The sequence below is a fragment of the Oryctolagus cuniculus genome, chromosome 10 (genome assembly GCF_051225735.1).
Source record: "Oryctolagus cuniculus isolate XC-2025 breed Fujian yellow rabbit chromosome 10, ASM5122573v1, whole genome shotgun sequence".
NCBI classification, from domain to species: Eukaryota; Metazoa; Chordata; class Mammalia; order Lagomorpha; family Leporidae; genus Oryctolagus; species Oryctolagus cuniculus.
The window spans coordinates 100,505,197-100,525,159 of NC_142876.1; positions in this window are offsets into that span (position 1 = coordinate 100,505,197).

The following is a 19,963-nucleotide window of genomic DNA, read 5'->3' on the forward strand; positions in this document are numbered from 1 at the left end:
CACTGCAGCCGTGCGATTGTGATTCCACACTGAGCTGGCTCCGTGGCAGTGGCAGGCTGAGCATTTCGTATCACTGATACGTTGCCACTGTGGTGTGTGTGTGTGAGAGAGGGAGAGAGAGAGAGAGAAAGAGAGAGAAGACTTCAAGAAGTTCATGGGGGAAAAGTGGAAGCGAAAGATCCATTTGAAGGCAGGCATGTGGTGCAGCGGGCTAAGCTGCTGCTGGGTGCCAGTACCCGCGTGAGCGCCTGGGTTGAGGCGTGGTTCTCCCCGCTTCTGATGCATCTCCCTGTTAGTGTGCCTGGAGGCCAGCAGACACCTGAGCCCCTGCCACCCGCGGGGGAGACCAGGATGGAGTTCCTGGCTCCTGACTTCAGCTTGGTCATTTGGAGAGTAAACTACTGGTTGGGAGATCTCCCTGTTGCTCTGCTTTTAAAATAAATGAATAAGCCTTTTAAAAATATATATACATTTATTTTGGTGCAAAAAATTTTGAAACCCATGTGTAGTTTTTTCACAATATGTATTTTCCATGAATTTCCTGGGATTCCTTGTATAGTATTATTTGTAGGACTATTGTATACTTTTCTACAATTTGTCTTCAATCTCAGGGGTCCAAAGGTCCCTTGAAAACAGCCCTGGACAGCAAGTTGGGAGGTCCTGCATGCCGTCAGGTCCGTGGCTGCTCATGCGTAGATACCTTATATGATCAGCCCTGTGGTAGCACTAGGAAGCCAGGGGATGTGGGGTAAGGCCTTTAACTTCCAGGCTGAATCTAAGGGAAGCTCATAGGAGGAGGCTGTGGGCCCCCGGCCGTGGAGCCAGGGGTCTGCAGCCCAGGCAGGTGCGAGGGGGTTGGCGAGGACTGCTGGTTCTCAGGCAGCATCATGCAGTTCAAGAAATCTTCATTGAAGGAGAGATCAAACCCCCTGCAGCACAGATCCAAGAGGAAACTCAAGCCTAGTAGCCCTGAGGCCAGAGAGTCCCTGGGCTGCTTGCTCCCTCCACCCCAGTCCTGTGCCAGCTCCACCCAAGAGCCACCCAGGATGCACTGTGGGGTGGCCCAAAGGGAGCTGGCCAGGCCCCTCCCACCCCTGTAGGCATGCTGGTGTCTTCTCCAGCTCCCCATGGCTCACCCTGGCATCAGGCTGGTTACATGGGTGGCACAGAGATAAGTAGGCCAGGTCTGGCTGCCCCTCTGTCCCAGCCGCTGGGGTTCTCTCTGGGGGCAGCCCCTTCACCCTTCCAATATGGGCTCCGGGTGCCCAGGATGCAGGCCTTATCCTGACTCTGTAGCCTTGGCCTCATGACTCAGCCTCCTGGAGCTCGCAAGGGGTTCTGGGGCCAACAGCAGGGGTGTTCCAGTTGCCCCCCAGGGTGCCGGTGCTGGCGGCAGCAGGGTTGAAAGCCTCCGAAGTCTCCTGGGTCCAACACCCCGGCCGTCCAGCCCAGCCCAGACTTGGTTTCTGGCAGCACTCATGCCTGTTTCGCTTCCTCTTGGCTCTTCCGGGCTGTGCTGCGGGGACTGACTGCAGCCTCTTGGCCTCCTGCCGCCTGTCCCTGCTCTGTCTGTCTACCCCCAGCCTACCTCCGGCGGGGAGAAGGTGCCGCGACGACGCACTGCGTAACCGGAGGGAGCATGCTCTCCCGGCCTCTGGAGCTGAAGGCTGGACTTGGAAGGCCCTGGCCGCGGGGGCCAGCTGTGCCCCTGGATGGAGGCGGTAGCTACACCGCACTCCCTCCCAGGCCCCCAGCCGGCCCGGGGGAACCTGTTTCCCGGGCCTAGCAAGCTGAGCAGGCCCCGGCCCGCCCCGCACTGCTGGCTCAGGTTTCTCTACTTTCTGGTTTTCTCATCTCCCCTGCCCCAGGCGCCGCCCGCTCTCTGGCCCAGCCCCCACAGGCCCGCCCGGAACTGGAGAGAGAGCATTAGGAAGGAGTGTTAGGAAGGGGACGGGGAGGGGGTGCTAGGCAGCCAGTTGGGCAGCTCCAGGAGGGGGCAGCCAGTGAGGAGTCACTCATGGCCCAGGGCCAGGATGAGGTTGGGTTTAGCCTCCTCCTGCCCAGCCTGCCCCAGGGGCTGGCTCTGAGCCCATCAAAAGCTGGAATGACCCACCTCCTGGCAGCTCCCCAAAGCTGCCTCCAAACCTTCTCCACCAGCAATGTTCTCCCCAGACATCAGTGCCACTCTAAACCTTGCGCTTCCTCCAGACCTGGGCCCTCGGCCACCACCTTCCTCCACGGGAGTGCTGGGCGGGGGAGGGGAGGCCGACTCCTTGCCCCCGCCTGCTCCTCCCCCTCCTTCCCGCTTGGGCCTCTCGGATATCCCGGGCCTCTTTGGGAAACTCTATCTTCTCTGGGCCTTTGCACATGCTGTGTCTCCAAGCCTGGACCGACTTTCCTGTTTCCTTCTAGATCCTTTGGTCTCTGGATGGGCATCGCCTCCCAGGAAGCCAGTCCCTGTGGGCGGCTGGGTCGCTACAGATCCTGCACCCCGATCCGGACACAAAGAGATCCTGCCCAGGGCACCCAGACCCCTCTGCAGGCTCCCGCCTGGGCCCCCATCAGGCTTATCAGCCGCTGCTTCTCCTGGGAGTTTGGAGTGAATAAGAGAAGACACAGGCAGGGAGTTTCTGGCTTCTTACACCGCAGCCCCTCATTCCGAGGCGAGAGAGAGACAGAGAAGAGATGATAAGGCAGCTGGGGTGGGTTGAGTGGGCCTAAGCTTGGCTGGCTTCGAAGTGACCCGTGACCGTCAGCCAGCCTGAGCACATCCTGTTTAGATAGAGGCCAGACAGCCGTCCCTCACCCCTTGGCCCTGCCCAGCCCCCGCCGGGGAGCCCAGGCCTCTAGCTCAGTCCCCATCTGGCTCCAGAGAGGCCTCCCCGTGCGAGTGGGGTGGGAACTCTGGGCTCCCTCTGCCTCCCTGGCAGAGGCTTTGCCCCCAGGTCCTTGGGCTCTGGGTCCCCGCTGCCTGGGCAGCCCCGCCCGTGGGGCAGTGATCTGACAGAGGAGGCCCTGCTAGCTCGCTGCTCAGCGGGTGCAGACCCGTGCTCCCCCTCCTCGGTCCCATAGCCCTCACGGCAGCCCAGACTCTTCTGTCACCTCCGCACATACTTCAAGCTTCACCTTCTAAATATACAAGAAGTCACATGACCGTTTCTCACCTTCCTGGCCCCGAGGCCAAGCTGGTCTCTGATGAGGCAAGGTCAGGAGCCTGCTCCCGGACGCCCAGCTCCGGAGTGCGCCCGGGGAGACGGAGGCAGCTCCTGCATCTCCTGCCCTCAGCCCTCCATTTGTTACGAGTCACAGCCTGTGCTCTGCATCCCCTCCCCACCCTTCGGAGTCCCCCTACTCCTGCCCACAGCCTCCTCCCCGGCCCCTGCCCTGGGCACACGGGCACGCTCTGCAGGGGCTGTACCTTTGGCTTCCCGCAGGCACCTGCACGGCCCCTCCCTTGCCTCCGGCCAGCCACATTGCTCAGCTACAGCGAGGCCGACCTGACCGCCATCCCCCGGGTTCTCGTCTCCCCCACCTTCCCTCTTCTTCCCTCCCAGCTACTGGCTGACTGACTTATTTTCCTGCTAAGCTGTCAGCTCCGAGAAGAGCTGTTTTGTCTGTTGCCACTTCTCCAGGAGGCAGAATGGAGACTGCCCATGGCAGGTGCTGCGTGAGTGACTGGTGCAACTCTGGGGGGAGCTGCAGCTCAGGGCCCCTCTGCACTCGTGCCCAGGGGCCAGGGGCTGCTTCCCCACCTCACCTTGGGGCCTGTGCTCCCTCTTACCTGGAGTGGAGGGGGCCGGGGGGTGCCATGTGCTGTCTCCCCCAACTTGAGAGCTGCACTGCAGAGCGGGTCCCAGTGGTGCCATGACTTAGAAGGCAGCAAAGCTCCGACCCGCTGAGTTCCCCAGGGGCGGGCAGAGTCCCCAAGGCAGAGGTGGTCCTTGGGGCCGGGAGAGGCCTGGACAGCCCCCGACAAAGCTAACTGCAGCAGGCTCTGGTCTTGTGAGGTTTCTGGCTGCCTCCCAGGCACACATCTGCTGCGCACACTCCCTCCATGTGTCTGTGTGGCCACAGTCCTGGGGGAGGGGGCCCCGAGGAGGGTCCTGCTGCCAGGCCTGCAAGCTGCGATCTGGACTTGCTTAGTTCCAAATGACTGGGGAATGTCCCTTCCGTGACAGCGATGGTGGGTGGCGTGGCCTCCCCTAGTCCCTCACTCCCAGCAGGGGAGGGGGGCCCAGAGGAAGGCAGCGCCCCCCGGAAGGGGGGAGGGGCTGGTGGGCAGATCCTGGGCACCCTGCCATCCCAGCCCCTCCCTAGGTCTGGCCCCAGGTCGCCCCCCGGGAAGAGCTGCAAGGTGAGGCCGCTGACTGGAGCTCCACGGCCGGAGCATCCCACGTGAGTCTCCAGCGCCTCCATGAGCTGGGCGGTGCAGACTTCCACCTGAGGAGTGTTCCTTCCAGAAAACCTCCCTTTCCAGCGATGGCCTGAGTGCCTTGGAGAAGGGCTGGGTGGCAGGGCTGGTGCCAGGCTTGTGAGGAGCTGGGCCTGCCCTGGCCACCGTAGCACTTGCCAAGCACTCCGTCCGAGATGAGGAGCCACCTTGCTCACTGTGCTGGGCAGGGCAGGGCAGCCTGGGCTCTGCCCCAGGGTTCTGGGGCTTTCCTGTCCCGTCAGGGTTTGATTTTCAAACATAACCGGCACAGCTGGTGCCCAGGCCATACCTGGCCTTTGACTTTTTTTTTTTTTTAAGATTTATTTTTTTATTTGAAAGTCAGAGTTACACAGGAGATGAGAGAGAGAGAGAGAATCTTCTACTTGCTGATTCACCCCCCAAATGGCTGCAATGACTGGGGCTGGGCCAGGTCAAAGCCAGGAGCCAGGAGCTTCTTCCAGGTCTCCCGCATGGGTGCAGGGGCCAAGCTTTTGGGCCATCTTCCACTGCTTTCCTAGGAGTATGAACAGGGAGCTGGATCGAAGTGGAGCAGTGGGGACTCCAACTAGCACCCATATGGGATGCCAGCAATGCAGGCTGCGGCTTTATCTGCTGCACCACAGCACTGGCCCCTGATTCAGGATTTCCAGGGATGTCCTGGGTTGGGACACCAGCATTCCATATCTGAGTGCCAGTTCAAATCTTGGCTGCTCCACCTCTGATCCAGCTTCCTGCTAATGTGCCTGGGAAGCAGTGGAAGGTGGCCCAGGTCCCTGGGCCCCTGAACACGTGTAAGAGACCTGGAAGAAGCTCCAGGCTCTTGGCTTCGGATTGGACCAGCTCCAGCCATTGTGGACATTTGGGGAGTGATCCAGTAGATGGAAGATTCTCCTTTTCTCTCTCTCTGCCTCTGCCTCTCTGTAACTCTGCCTTTCAAATAAATAAATATTTGAAAAAAAATAATTAAAATCTTAAATCAGGGGTCGTGTGACGCAGGTTAAGCCAGCATATCTGGGACACTCACACTCCATATTGGAGTACCTGGGTTTGAGTCTCAGCACCTCTGCTTCTGATCCAGTTTCCTGCTAATGCACCCAGGAGACAGCGGATGACGGCTCAAGTACTTGGGCTCCTGCCTTCCACGTGGGAGACCTAGAGTTAGAGTGAGTTCCAGGCTGTTGCAGGCATTTGGAGAGTGAACCTACAGATGGAAGATCTCCCTGTCTTTTCTTCTCTGTCATTTTGCCTTTCAAAGAAAGGTAAATGAAAATAAAATAAATATTAAAAAAATCTGTTCCCTTAAGTCAGTCCTAGTTGGTTTTTTTTTTTTAATTTTGCTTTGTTTTAAAAAAGGCAGAATAGGGAGGCTGTTGTTGTGGTGTTGTAGTGCAGTAGGTTAAGTCCCTGTCTGCAGCACTTGGCATCCCATATGGGCGCCAGTTTGAGTCCTGGCTGCTCTACTTGCAATCCAACTCCCTGCTAATGTGCCTGGGAAAGCAGCAGAAGATGGCCCAGGTGCTTGAGCCCCTGCGCTCGTGTGGGAGACCCAGAAGAAGCTCCTGGCTCCTGGCTCCTGGCTTTGGCCTGGTCCAGCCCTGGTTGCTACAGCCATTTAGGGAGTAAACCAGCAGATGGAAGATCTCTATCTCTCCCTATCTCTCTGGAACTCCACCTTTCAAATAAATAAATAAATCTTCTTTAAAAATTAAAAAATAGGGGCTGGCGCCATGGCGCAGTGGGTTAATCCTCTGCCTGCAGTGCCAGCATCCCATATGGGCGCCGGTTCTAGTCCTGGCTGCTCTTCTTCCCATCCAGCTCTCTGCTGTGGCCTGGGAAAGCAGTGGAGGATGGCCCAAGTCCTTGGGCCCCTGCACCCACGTGAGAGATTCGGAAGAAGCTCCTAGTTCCTGGCTTTGGATCGGCGCAGCTCTGGCTGTTGCGGCCATTTGGGGAGTGAACCAGCGGACAGAAGACCTTTCTCTCTGTCTCTTCCTCTCACTGTCTGTAACTCTACCTCTCAAATAAATAAAATCTTTTAAAGAAATTAAAAAGTAAATAAAAACCAAAGCCGTCCCTGGCTAGGTGCAGAGAGGAAGCTGTGGGAGAGGCTGGGGTCTGGCTAGAGAACCAGGGGCTGCTGGGTCCCTTCTGCTTCCCTTGACGCCCATCCGTGGGGCTTGACCTGGAATTCTGGGATTGGACACAGCCTGCCTGGTCAGCCTCCCTGGCGCACTGCCCCCCACCCCCCCCACCCCCCAGCCAGTGGTTTTAGCTTTAGTTGGAGGACAAGTTCCTGCAAAGCTGCCAGAAAACAGGAACCAGCCTAGGTGGAGGGATAAAACACCCCTGGAGGGAGGGGGCGGGGCTGCACGGGGAGGGACCAGAAATGCAGCGCTCACACTGCGCCCACCCGCCTGGCCCCAGGACCCCAGACTACCTTGGGGGAGCCTTGTTCCTGGCATCCCGAAGAATGCATTGAAGTATCACAGCCTGCCCGTGTGCTAGTACGTCCACCCCACCCCAGTCTCTGTCCCAGCCCACAGGGCTTGGAGCAGCATCCCAAAATGCCCAGCCCATGGGGTACACGGACAGTGCCCCCACCACTGATGGCTCAGCCCCTCACAAGCCCCGAGGGCAAGCTGAGGCCTGCAGCCCACACCCCTTACCTTGACTTCTCTTTTTCAGAGAGTGATAGAGAGAGGAGGAGAGAGAGAGGGAGAGAAAGAGAGAGTTTCCTTCCGTCTGCTCGTCCACTCCCCGAATGGCTGCAACTGTTGGGACTGGGCCAGGCTGAAACCAGGAGCCAGGAGCTCCATCCAGATCTCCCACGTGGAAGACAGGAGCCCAAGGACTTGGGCATCATCCGCCAGCTCTGAGGTACATTAGCAGGGAGCTGGATGGGAAAATGATGGAGGAGTCAGGACTTGAACTAGGCTCTGTGACGTGGGATGGCTGCATCCCAGCAGTAACCTAGCCCACAGTACCTGCCCCATTGTCTTTTTTTGTTTTTCTTTTTAAATATTTGTTTATTTTGGAAGTCAGAGTTACAGAGACAGAGGAGGGGAGAGAGAGAAAGAGACCCATCCCCATCCGCTGGTTCACTCCCCAGGTGGCCACAATGGCTGGGGCTGGGGCTGGGCCAGGCGGAGGCCAGTCTGGCAGAAAGTGTGTGGGATGCCTCAGGAGGCTGTTTCTCATGATGAACCTTGCTGAGGGGATATTTTGGGGCGCCCCGCTGTCCGGGCAAGTGTCCAGCTGCCGCGCGCCCTGTCACCAGTTGATAAACCTCCGCCTTTCCCAGTAGCCCTACCTGGACCCAGGAAGCCAGACTGAATGCCTATGGCACAGGATGCTACCCAGCCCGTCCCTGGGGCTGGTGTTGTAGCACAGTGTTTAAGCTGCTGCCTTTGACACCTGCGTCCCATATCTGAACATAGGTTCAAGTCCAGCCGTTCCTCTTCCAATCCAGCTGCCTGCTAATGTGCCTGGGAAAGCAGAAGGTGGCCCAAGTTCTTGGGTCCTTGCACCCATGTGAGAGACCCAGCTGTTGTGGTCATTTGCAGAATAAGCCAGCAGATAGATCGATCTCTCTCTCTCTCTGTAACTCTGCCTTTCAAATAAGTAAATAGTAAGCAGTAGTGTAGCCCAGTGAGGGGCCAAGGCCCTGCCATCCATGGTGTCTGCAGAGCCCCAGGGCTCCCGTGGCAGTGGGAACGTGGACAGAGGCAGACCTCGCAGGGCCTCACTTGATCGACCCTAACGCTGGTGCCCACAGGTGCATGGGACGGCGGTGTGTCCCACCGGGGGCCACCAGCTCTGAGCCTGGCTGCGTCAGGCCTCATCCGTTCAAGCTGCTTCCTCACAGGCTGCTGGGAGGGCGCACACTCCCCTCCTCACCTTTGCTCTGTTGCACCTCTCACCATGGGTGACAAGGAGCCCCAGATGCCAGACGGGCACAAGGGCCTGCCTGGGGTTGCTCTGCGGGGGCCCCAGGAGGGCAGGGGTGGGACTGTCTTCTCATCCAACACAAGGACAGCCCTCAACTGCCCAGCCTGACCCTGTCTCTAGCCTCTGTCTCTGCTTGCCAGGTCTCAGGCCCCGCCCCACAGCACACTTGGCACACACACTCACATCTGCACCTGCCAGCGCCTAGTCAGGCCCAGGAGGCAACCTCCCAGTCCTCTGGAGAGAGGGGTCTGCAGGGGAACACAAGTGCTGGCCAAACAGGTTGCATGAGACTCCTCCTCCCTCCTTGGATAGGTGAGCGCACTCTGGCTCTGACTGTAACCTCCAGTGCTCCAGCCCACGCTTCTTGCAGCTGTGCCCTGGGAGTTGGCCAGGTGGTGGGGCTTGCAGATCAGCAGCAGAGAGGTGTCCTGGAGACAGTGGTGTCTAGGCTGCGCTGGGGGTCAGGAGGTGACCAAGGAGGCAAGGCTGCCTGGAGGAGGTGACATTGATGCTTGGATCTGTGCACAGCCAGAGCAGGGGAACTCACACAGTGTCAGAACCTGCTAGCCATTGGGCCTGGGGGCAAGGGGAGTGCCAGGGGCACTTGAACTCCATCTGAACCCTTCCAAGCAGCAAGGAGGCAAGGTGAGGGCAGATGCCCCTTGGAAAGGTCTTGGTAAGGCCCCAGCTGTAGGCTGAGGCCAGGTGAGGGGGTGGCCCCCAGCCCCAGGCACTTGGTGGAACTAAACAGAGGGGAAGCAGAGCGGCTGGGTTGCTGTCCCCTCTGAGAGCTGTACCCCCCCCCCCACGCTCCCTCTGTAGGATGCGCCTGTCTCCCAAGAGGTGCCAAACTGCAGGCTTCGGAGCTGCCAGGAGAGTACAAGGCCACAGGCTGGGCCCCACTGGTGCCTTCCACTCTCCTGGGCACGCAGGCTGCCATTCCAGCACGCCCAGGGGTGACACTTGGGCAGGGTCCACCTGCTTCCAGTGGGGCACGGGCTGCTCCCCAGAGACCCTGGCCCAGAGGGCCTCAGTCCCAAAGCGCCAGGGCGGAGGGCTCCAGCCTCCGCAAGCCTCTCTCCCAGGGCCCCATAAGTGAGCATTCCCAGCAGAAGGAGCAAGCACCCGCTGGCACAGCCCTGCCTGGGCGCTCGGACCCCCACGGCTGCGGCTCCTCCAAGGGCTTCTCTGAGCCGGCCTGGGGGAGACAGGGCAGGGAGCGCAGGAGGACATCCAGCCTCAGTCTCCCCCAGGGGCTGCCTGAGCTCCCGGCTGCCCTGCCCCCCCAGGTGTGGGGCTTCCGGCAACTCAGAGGCCCCTTTGTGCCTTATCGGCTGGGCCTCCTTGGTGACAGCACACAGATAAGCATCCCATTCTGGGCTGAAATTCCAGCCTCTGCCCACTCCACCACAGAAGGTCTAGCCCGGCCACTGTCACTCTCCCTACTGTGACCTTCCACCCAGGGTCCCCAGCTGCACATTTGGACCCCTACCCACTCCAGCACCTTGGCCAGGCAGGCACAAGCCCTACCCCCAGCACCCGGGCACACACCCGCTCTCATTACCCCTGACCCTCCCCCACGTGGTTGACAGCAGGGCCCCCTCCCCGCTGCAGCCACAAAGCTGGGGGAGGGGTTGCAGTTGGGGCCCCTGACCTACCAGTGGGAGCCCGAAGCACGAGCGCTGACCCCTGGATGATCCCAAAGACCCCCCGGGGCGACCCCAGACACACCCCCGTGAGGCTTCCTGGACCACCCCTCTCCGGGACTCTCAGTCTCCAGCCCCAGCCCGGTCTTCTTCTCTGTCTCCCCCTCCCCCCTCATTAAGCCTCCTAAACCCGCCAGCTCCCTGAAGCAGGAAATTGCATTCTGCCAAGATTAAATGGACTTGAACGCCCTGCCTCTGCCCGAGAGGGAGGGGAGCCGAAAGCAGCCAAGTTTGTAGGGAGCGGGGGGCCCGGGACACCGAACCCCAGGTTGGGGAGGGGGGACCCAGACGGCCAGGACAGCTCAGGGAGGCGTGGGGCTTCTGAGGGCAGAGGGGAGCAGACGGGCACGCCGGGAGGCCGTGGCTGCGGCGGTAATGAGGAGCCCAGAGAGGAAGCCGCTCAGTGGGGGGGCAGATTCTGATTAGGTGGGGGAGGGGCAGGGGCGGGAGGAAGCCGGGATTGGGAGGTGAGCGGGACGCCTGTCAGGGTGAGACCCAACCAGCAGGAAATGGGAGATGAACCTCGAGGGGTGGGCTCTCTGCTGCTGGGAGAGCAGAGGGAGGGGCTGCTCGCCTCACCTCGGAGTCCCCGCCTGCCCGGCTCTTGCTGCAGTCAGGGACCCTGTGTGCCCCTGGGTCCTTGGGGAGCCCCGAGCATCCCCTGCACTGCCCAGAGTGCGGAGTGGTCACTGGGAAAGGCCACTGAAGTCAGCCCTGTCCCTCCAGGGCCCAGGCCCCATCGTCCGCAGCAGCCCTGCACTGCACCATGGGAGGGGGCAGTCCTCCCCATTTCCCAGGCGGGAACTCTGAGGCCACACTGGCTGCCCCCTCCCCAAGTCATAGGACACCCCCACACAAACCAAGACCACAGCCAGACAAGAGGCAGCGTGGGGGTAGCAGGCAGGCAGGTGAAGGGGCCCCTGGCTGAGGGCCAAGCCCTTGGGGGTCACTCTTGAAGCACTGTCCTGGAGTCATGACCAAGGACCGCAGTGCTCATGGAGCACCCACTGCCAGCTGTTGGCAGCTGCGGCAGCAGTGGGTACTGGGGTGTGAAGAAGCAGCTCCATCCATGGGCCAGGTCCTCCAGGAAGAGTCAGCGTGAGGCTGAGGAGCGACCGACCTGTGGCGCCATCAGGCAAAACTGGGCCAGCGGACAGCAGTGGAAAGTCCCGCACGCGGCAGGGCAGGGCGGGGGGCTGCCCCTCCCATCTACCCACCCAGGGCCACCAGGGCTGTTTGTTCAGATGCTGGTGCCCATTTCAGGCAACCTGAGCCAGGCAGGCAGCTCCCCGGGAAGGAAGCTGGCTCCATTCTGGCGGCTGGTGACAAATGGGCCTCACCTGTCCAGCTGTGGGAACTGGCCCTGGTGTGCTAGGAGGAGCTACTAGTTCATCAGAGGCACCCTGCCAGGCCCCGGGGGGAGACCCGCCTGCAGGGAAGGGACACAGCCCATCCTGGTAAGGCCGACGTGACAAGTGCCCCGTCCACCAGTCTACTCCCAGGATGTTCCGGGCCTGAACGCTCCGCCACCACTTCCTGGTTGGGGTCTCGGTCTCCAGTGGTTCAGCGGAGCTCACGCCGGCGAGAGCTGAGCTGAGCTGACCTGACCCCGTCCTACAGGTCACTGGTGGGCAGTGACCCAAGGCCCTGGCCCTGCCCCATCCCAGCTCCACACCCCCAGGCTGTCCGCTGAGGACCAGAGGTGCCCCCAGCTCTCCCCCCCACCCCTCTGAGAGAAAGGCTGTCCTGTCCGACAGCTCTCGGCTGAGCGCTGTCCCAGGCCTGGCTCCTCAAGAGAGCCCCCCGCGTCCTCCTCAGGATCTCCTGGGCTCTGTCTTCCTCTCCAGAGGACTGTGGGGTCCTCTCCTGGGGACGCGCGGTCCCCAGGTCCTGGCACCATCGGGTAACAGCACGGCCAACGGTCTGACCGCAGCTGTAAGTCCTTTCCCAAGGCTTTAAGGCAAACTCGTTCACCGCCTCCCACACACAATGGTCTGCACGCCCGCTCCAGGGCCTGAGGGGGCGGTGGCGATGGGGGGGTGGGGTAGCCACACGTGGCTTCTGCTGCAGGGAGCTCAGGATCTTCCTGGGAGACAGGACTGGGACCAAAGAAAGAGATGCCATCCCCTGGCCACCAAGAAACCCAGAGAGACCTGGGTGTCCCACGTGGTTGCAGGGGCCCCAAACATTTGGGCCATCCTCCACTGTTTTCCCAGGTGCATTAGCAGGAGCTGGATCGGAAGTGGAGCAGCCAGGACTCTAACCAGCATCCATATGAGATGCCCGCATTGTGGGTGACGGCTTTACCAGCTATACCACAGCGCTGGCCCCAGTCTCCCAGTCTCCCAGTTCTGAAGCAATGATCTCCACCTCTTGGCTGGCAGAGAACAAATGCATGTGTCCTGGGTTTGCACTAGCACAGCTGCTGGCATTTCTTCAGCTTCTCTTTTACATGCCCGAGGGAGGTGGGCCTCTGGCCCCAGGTCCCTGGTCTCGGAGCCCCAAGACTCTCTCTGCTGGGACAGAGCCATTCAGCTTTTCTGGTGTTCGGGCGGCAGGCCGGGGCAGGGGTACCCCTGGGGAGTTTGCAGTCTGCTTCTTGCATGGTAAGTGTACACCAGTGTGCAGGGCCGGCTGCTAGCTCAGAGCCTACACGAGGGGAGACACTGGAGCCCAGGGTCTGAGCCACCAAGGGTGTGGGACGGCGCTCCCTGTGTTCCCATCGTGCTGACCTTTGGGAAAGCCCTGGGTCAGCCCTGCCTTCTCCTGCTGGTCTCTCACCCGCGCCGGTCACCTGACGCCAGGGCCAGCAGGCTCTCTTGCTGCCCAGCTGGACATCGCTCCAGTTGGTGCCCAGCACAAGCGGGTTGCCTGAATGGAGTCTCCAGGTGACCCTTGGGTCTCCAGCGTGGAGCTCTGTGGGAACACAGGGACCCTGCTGGGGTCTGGCCCTCCCTGGGAGGGCATCTCTCCCGGGCTGTGAAGCAACCCCCTCTGCTTATCCAGCTGGGGCACCCCCGCCCCGTGCCTGCCATCCGAGTATCAAGGGAAGGCTCAGGTTCCAGGGTCTCCCACTTAGGACGCCCCACCTGTCACCTAGAGCTTGGTCTGGTCTCTGTGCCCCAAGCCTAGCAGGGGGCTTTGTGAGCCTGGGTAGAAAGGAAGATGGGGGGGGGGACAGTGCCCCTCCCTCCCCATCCCCCAGGCACCACTGCCTCCCCACCAGAGGTCCTGGCTTAATCCCTCCTCCCCTGCCGCTCCCACCAGCTGGCAGGAGGACAGGCAGGAATGAAGTATGATGCCTGCCACCGAGCGCCTTATGGCTCGTCTGGGCTGTGTCACAGACTTCCCATCCATCCGGCACACGGCGGCCCACCGACCCCAGTGTGCAGGCACCTGTGGACCCAGTGCACCAGGGACGCCCTCCCCAAGGTGCAGCAGACTCCGGCTGGGGCTGCTGTTTAGTGGAGGGGGGGATTGGGGAGGGCAATGTTTACCCCAAAAGACTTGTCTGCCGTCTGGGGCTCCCGTACCCTGGGTCCGGAGGGCCTCAGGCCAGGAGTCCTCTGCAGCCTCCCAGGTCAGCTGGTGCCCCTGTGCACATTGCCTCTGGCACCCATCCGAGGGCGCTGCCGTCCCTGGCTGGGAGAGCAGGCCCAGGGCTGCTGCTCTAGGGAGGCTCTGCCCCCGCCCTGAGGAGCAGGCCCCTCCCCCACCGTAACCCATGGGATGGGAGGACCAGCACAGGGCAGGGCTGAGGGAGGGGGTAGGAGTGTTCCCTCCTAACACCTCCTCTTGGGGTTGGGGGGCCACCGGTGGGAGCGTCAGCCTGCTTCAGAGACAAGTCCACGCGCGCAGGAGTTAACTGCAGACAAGGCAGGCTCGGGCAATGTGCCTGGGACCCCGCCATCCCGAGACCCAGCCACGGTGCCTGGGGCAGCGGGGACATCTGCCTGCCGTGCTGGGATGTCAGCATCTCTTCTCCCAGCCAGAAGGCAGGCGGGGGCAGGGACGCCAGCCCTCAGGAGTTCAAGACGACTGCACTTCCGAAGCAGGTGAGCAGGGAGCCAGGGCTGGGGGAGGGGCAGGGAGCGGCCCGTGTCTGCAAGCCCCTTGCCTCCATCCTTCTCACATGCCCTCTACCCAGAGCTAGCCAGCCCAGGGGTCCCCTAAGCTAAGCTCCTTAGCACCAGGGCACAGCATAAACAACATCTGTCCCCTGACATCCTGGGGTGGGAGCCCTGAGGTCATCAGGTCCCTGGGGACACAGCGGGAGGCCTGGGAGGGTCCCTGCTGCCTGTTCCCAGTCCCACAAGGGCCTCCCAGATAACGCCAACCTCTGCCTGTCAAGCCGTGTACTGCGAAGACAGCTGCCCTTCTCTCCAGGGGCTGGTCTCCCTGGAGGAAGAGTCAGTTGAGGCGGAACCACGTGAGCCTTCCCGCCAGCCCCTCTGGCTCTCTACTTCTGGCTGGTGCCTGCACGCCGCCCCCCACCCCCCAACCTTCTAAGATTCAAAGAAGAAAAGAGAAGAAACGAGGTGTCTGAGGATGAGGATTGAGGGGTGGAAATTACCTCAACTGAATTTTAAAAACCCCTGGCTGGTTGCCATAGTAACAGAAAGGTGCATCCCATCACCATGGCAACAGGCAAACACCAAGGTCTGCTGCTGGGATTGGGGATTTGGGATGTGGCCGGAGGGGGTGGGCAGAGGAGGCTGGGCAGTTGGGGGTGGGGGGCAATACAGCTTGAGATCACTCACCCCCCCCCTTTCCAGGGAACCCACAGCCCAGGCTGCAGGGAAGAAAGAAACGTGGGGAGGAACCCCTGAGCTCCTGCCGCCTGCCCATCTCTAGGGTCTCCAGTCTGAGAGTGTGGAGTGGGTCCTAAGCCTGCTGAACTGGGCTCCTCTTCGGCTGGAGCCTGGGCCTTGGGAGACTCGGGTCTGACTCCTGAGCTCAGGGAGTTAAGAGTCTGGGAGTCAGCACCACTGGTATCACAGCTGCGGAGAGCAGCCCGCACCTGGCTCCACCTGCACGATGCCGACGCACACCGACACCTGCAGGAGACTCTTCAAGGCGGCGGTCATCTCTGGCGCCCTCGTCTCGTCTCCTGGGTTGGAGGGGGACCCCTGCCACGCAGACTCTGGTGTAGCACGGGGGCCAGCACGCGCAGGAAGGAACTGAGGACACTCAGGAAGCCCTGCACGGCCTGGCTGCCGGAACCGCAAGCGACATTTCACAAGTTCTGGTGCAGGCTCAGAGTGACCCGTGCAGCCTTTGGGTCCCAGCTGACCCCCAGACATCCAAGGACCCGTGCTAAGAGCTGGACACTCAGGCTCGTCGGCCCTGGCCAAGCCTGACTCCTGGGTTACCCGGTGACGCCAGAAGATGCTTGTTAGATACACCTGGGAGCATCGTGGCTCCCGGAGTCTCGGGCTTTTCCATTAATGCATTAGTGTAGCTGCGCTTCCGACAGTAGATGGGCTGCCTGTGGCCTTGGAGAGCTGGCTGCGCGTGTGTGGAGTAGGGGTGGGGGTGTCTGCCTCCTAGTCTGCCAGCTTCAGGCAACTTTGCTGAAACCTGGATTTTCAGCCCACCCCCGGCGTTCCCTTCGAGGGAGAGCATGGCCTGGCCCAAGAATTCCCAGGAGACGCTGGAGCCTCATGCAGGCTGCCCCGGCCCGGCTGCGGGGCTGCCGGGGCTGCCGGGGCTGCCGGGGCTAGAAGTCATGGAGGGAGGGAGGTGCTCCTCACTGGAGAAGCGGGAGAAAAAGCACAGGCACTCCCAGGCCTCCTGCAGCCCCGACTCGGCCTGCTCTCCCAGGAGGCCCAGTGCTAATATCTGGAAGGGAGGCAGAGGTACTCCTGCCCCAGCTCCCCTGGCTCAGCGCCAAGCCTCAGAGAGCTCCCCAGCCCAACTACCCCCACCCAGGCAGAAAGCTTGGGACCAGGGCAGGCAGTGTGGTGCAGGGGACAAGCCTCTGCCTGCGACGGCCACATCCCACGATTAAAAGCACAACTGGGACTAGCAGGGCCCAGCCCTAGGAGGGGAGATTGGGCCCAGGGCTACCCCTTTAGGATCCTGTCTCCCTGCTATCCCAGGTTAAAGAATTCTGAGGTCCCTACCACCTACAGCAACACCTATTCGCTAAGCACAAAAACCAAGCCGGGGACCCTGGGGAGCCGCCCCCATCTTCCCTGAGGAGGAAGCTCCCGGTTGGGGTCAGACAGACCATTTGCCACTCAGACCTGGAAAGAGGTTCCTAGCTCTGGCTGGAGCTAGGCCAGAGAGAGGGTGTTGGCACTGACCCTGCGGGGGCGGGGGGACCTGTGCCCAGGCCATGCCTCTCGCACATGGGCACTCATGTAGGGATGGCAGGTGCAGTCCAGCACAGGCAGGCGCCAGAGACCTCTCTCAGAGCAGGGCCAGTCCTGAGCCTGCATGGGTCTCCTCTCTGCCCTCTCAGGGGCCACCGTTGACTGCAGCCCCTAAACTGACCAGTGGCACCCTGCTGCACCCTGCGCCAGTGTGCAACGCAGGGAGCACCTGGGGTGGAAGGCAAGAGGCTGAGCCAGGGCCGAGGGCTCCAGCTCAGGGACAAGTTCTCCTCTGCCTCCGCCCTGCACCAAATGGACCCAACGGTTCTCTCAGAAAGCTTGGCGGGCAGCCTCCAGGCACCCATGAACAGGAAGGAAGGCGCCCCGTGGCCCACTGAGGGACTCCTGCCCCAGCCCAGCGTGGCAGAGCTGGCCTGGGTGGGCTTGGAAACTGTGGGTGACCTCCTGGTCACCTGGGCCCCACATCGCGAGCCAGGAACACCCAGGACCTCCTGGGCTGACTGGCACTGATATTCCACCTGCCATTTCAGAGCTACCTTAGCTAAGGACTGTCCCGAAGTGTGGCTTCAGCCTCACTCTGGGGACAGCAGCTGTGTGCACCGGAGCGGAGACTAAACGTGAGTGTCTCTGGCCCAGGAGACACGTCCCCCCAGCCGCCCAGGGCTCGTACTCACCGCTGCAACAGCTGCTCACGCTCTGAGTTCAAGGATTCCAGGACGTCCTGGGTACCGTACACATCCTGACCGAGGACCCCGCCGACGTCCCGAAGGCAGGCGGGGAGAAGCATCTCCCCCTTGGACACAGCGTTTGGCCAGGAACTGGACCGCTCTGCACTGCTGCCGCGTCTCCTCACACTTTGGATATCGTGTTCCCTGGGTACGATTCTTAGCCCCGCCTGGAGTGGTGTTTGTCTACACCACGAGGAGAGTACTGAGCCGCCTCAGGTGTGCTGTCCGCCGGCTGACCACCCAGGGGGCCGCCCGGGCACTGTGTTCGCCAGCACTCGCGTCCCTGGGGTCTGCAGCGGGCTGTCCTGCAAGCCCCTCTGGTTGGTGGGGTCTTGGCCTAGGTGTTGCCAAAGTCTTGATGATGTGGAGCCAGTGAGGCCAGGGTGGCATCGTCAGCAGGAGGGGGCGGAGTCAAGTGCAGAAGGCCCCTGGCCCCAGGCCCAGGATACCCAGGCTTGCAGTGGGGACAGCCAGCATGGTCATGGACTTGGGGAAGGGGACAGGGGATCGGCCCTGGTCAGGGCAGCACCTTGCAGGCAACTCCCTCAGCACCCCTACTCCTGGGCCAGATCCCATTCCAGCCCTGTCCCCAGCAGGGAGCCCGGCCTATCCAGCCTGCCCCTGCCTGTAGCCCAGAAACTCAGCTCTGCCCCGGGAAGCTCCAGTCCTGTGGTTTTGAGGCTGCCTCTCCTGCTCCCAGGACAAAGGTTTGGGCTGGGGCCTGACAGATCCTGCTTATCTCATCATAAATATTTATTAGGCTCCAGGGGCCAGAGCCTGCAGCTGGCCCGGGCGGGGTGGGGGGGCAGATGCTGCCATGGTCTGCGAGCGCTTCTCTAATTGAGGGTGTTGTGAGAGGAGAGTGCCACCTGGGCCTTGCGATCCTTGGGGAGGGGAGGACAGATGGACAGCGGGACAGAGGCAGGGGGAGTCTGGGGACTTGGGTGGAATCCAGCCGTCAGGCTTTCCCGTGCACCCCAGGAATGTGGGGGAGGAGCCAGAAGAGGCTGAGGCTGGGGAGACAGGCTGCCTCGCCACCCCCCCCCCCCGCCCCAGTCTCCAAGCTGCCCACACCACACCCCCCCAGTTCTGCTCCCAGAGCTGTGTCCCCAGCTGGTGTGCGGCAGGGGTTAAGATGCCCCTGGGGACACCAGCATCTCCAGTCCAAGTGCGGATTCCAGACCCGGCTGCTCCACTTCCCATCCAGTTCCCTGCTGATGCGCCTGGGAAAGCAGCAGAGGATGGCCCAAGTGGTGGGGTCCCTGCCACCCCAACGTGGGCGACCTAGATGGGATTCTGGGCTTTTGGCTGACATAACCTTGGCTGTGGTGTTCATCTGGGGAGTGAACCAGGAGATGGAAGATCTCTGCCTTTCAAGTAAATACACAAAATCTGTAAGACACAAAAGGAAGCCGCATCCTCCCTAACCTTTCCCCTCCTCCCAGTTGCCTTCCGGATCCTGTACCTCCCTGTCCCCTCCTCCAGACCCCTTTTCTCACTGGGCACGGGCACTGGACACGGTCAGGTCAGAGCAGACCCGCAGCGCCCGGCTCGGGCTCTCCTCCCCGGCGCTGGTCACTGGCAGGCGGGTGGGCCCCACAGGTGGAATCAAAGAGGAGCTCTGTGCAGAGCTTCGCAGCAGGGAGCTGGGGCCTTTGTCTGCCCGGTCCGGGGAAGAAGGGGCCGAGGGGCACATTTGGGGGCCCCCTCCTCACTGCCAGGCAAGCCGAGTGGCAGAAGAGGGGAGCAGCCTGGGCCCAGAACACCCCCAGGAGGTAACGAGGGGCTGTGGGGGAAGGGACAGCCTCAGGCACAGCCTTGGGGAAGCCGCCTCCCCGGCCCAGCCGCCTGCTCATTAGTGGAAGCCTGGGGGAGAGGCGGCTAAGTGGGTCAGGCCCCTCCCCCAGCCTGCCTGACAGGTGTGGGTGGGAAGAAGGATTGGCAGCCCATTGTCCCCCAGCACAGCCAGCCCCGGGCTGAGGCCCCTCCCTGGGCCCTGCCCCTCGCCCCTCCAGCCCCCTCCCTCAGCCCCAGCCCTCTAATCCCCCAAGCCTGCAGCCCGACTCCGAGCCCCTACCTCCTCTCAGAGACCTCCCCCGCGAGCCCCCTTCTCCCTGAGACCCCCTCTGTGGCCTCCTTTTCCTGAGCGCCCTCGCTGCAGCCCCACCCCCTCCTTCCCGCCCCGCCAGGTGCCGGCCCCGAAGTCAGCCTCCCTACGGCATCCTGCAGACCGAGCCACACCTGGGAGGAATTGAAATCCTAGACTCTTCCCCACCCCCACCGAAGAAGCAGACGTCCCAGTCCCAGCCACGGGCGCAGTAAAACACGGCTCAGCCGGGCCCGCCGGAACAAGCATCCAGGTTGGAGCGAGGGAGCCAGACAGAGCACGGTGCGGGCTCTGGGCCAGGGCTTTTCCGTACTCCGGTGCCCGGCAGCCACTGGCCCTGGGCGTCCACTCTGGGGTCCCAAACTCCCCTCTGGCCACAGTCACGGAGATGAACTTCCTGGCGCATCTAGCTCAGGAGTTAGGGACATGGGGTCTGGCCGGGTCCCCCCTCTAAAATCAGGCTGGACTTGAGGACAAGTTGGGCAGAACCACTGTCAGCTGCCCCCAGCCCTCTCCTTGTTGTCCTTGGCCAGGCTTCTCTTCAATCCAGAACCTTCTAGGGCTCCCTGTTTCCTGTCAAGGCCTCCTTTGGCCCCAGGACAAAGGGTAGAATAGAGAGGATTCTCTGCCACGTGAGATGTCCGGATGAAACCCAGTTCTAGGGGGGGCCTGAGTGACTACCCTCGTCCTGTGCAGCCAAACCC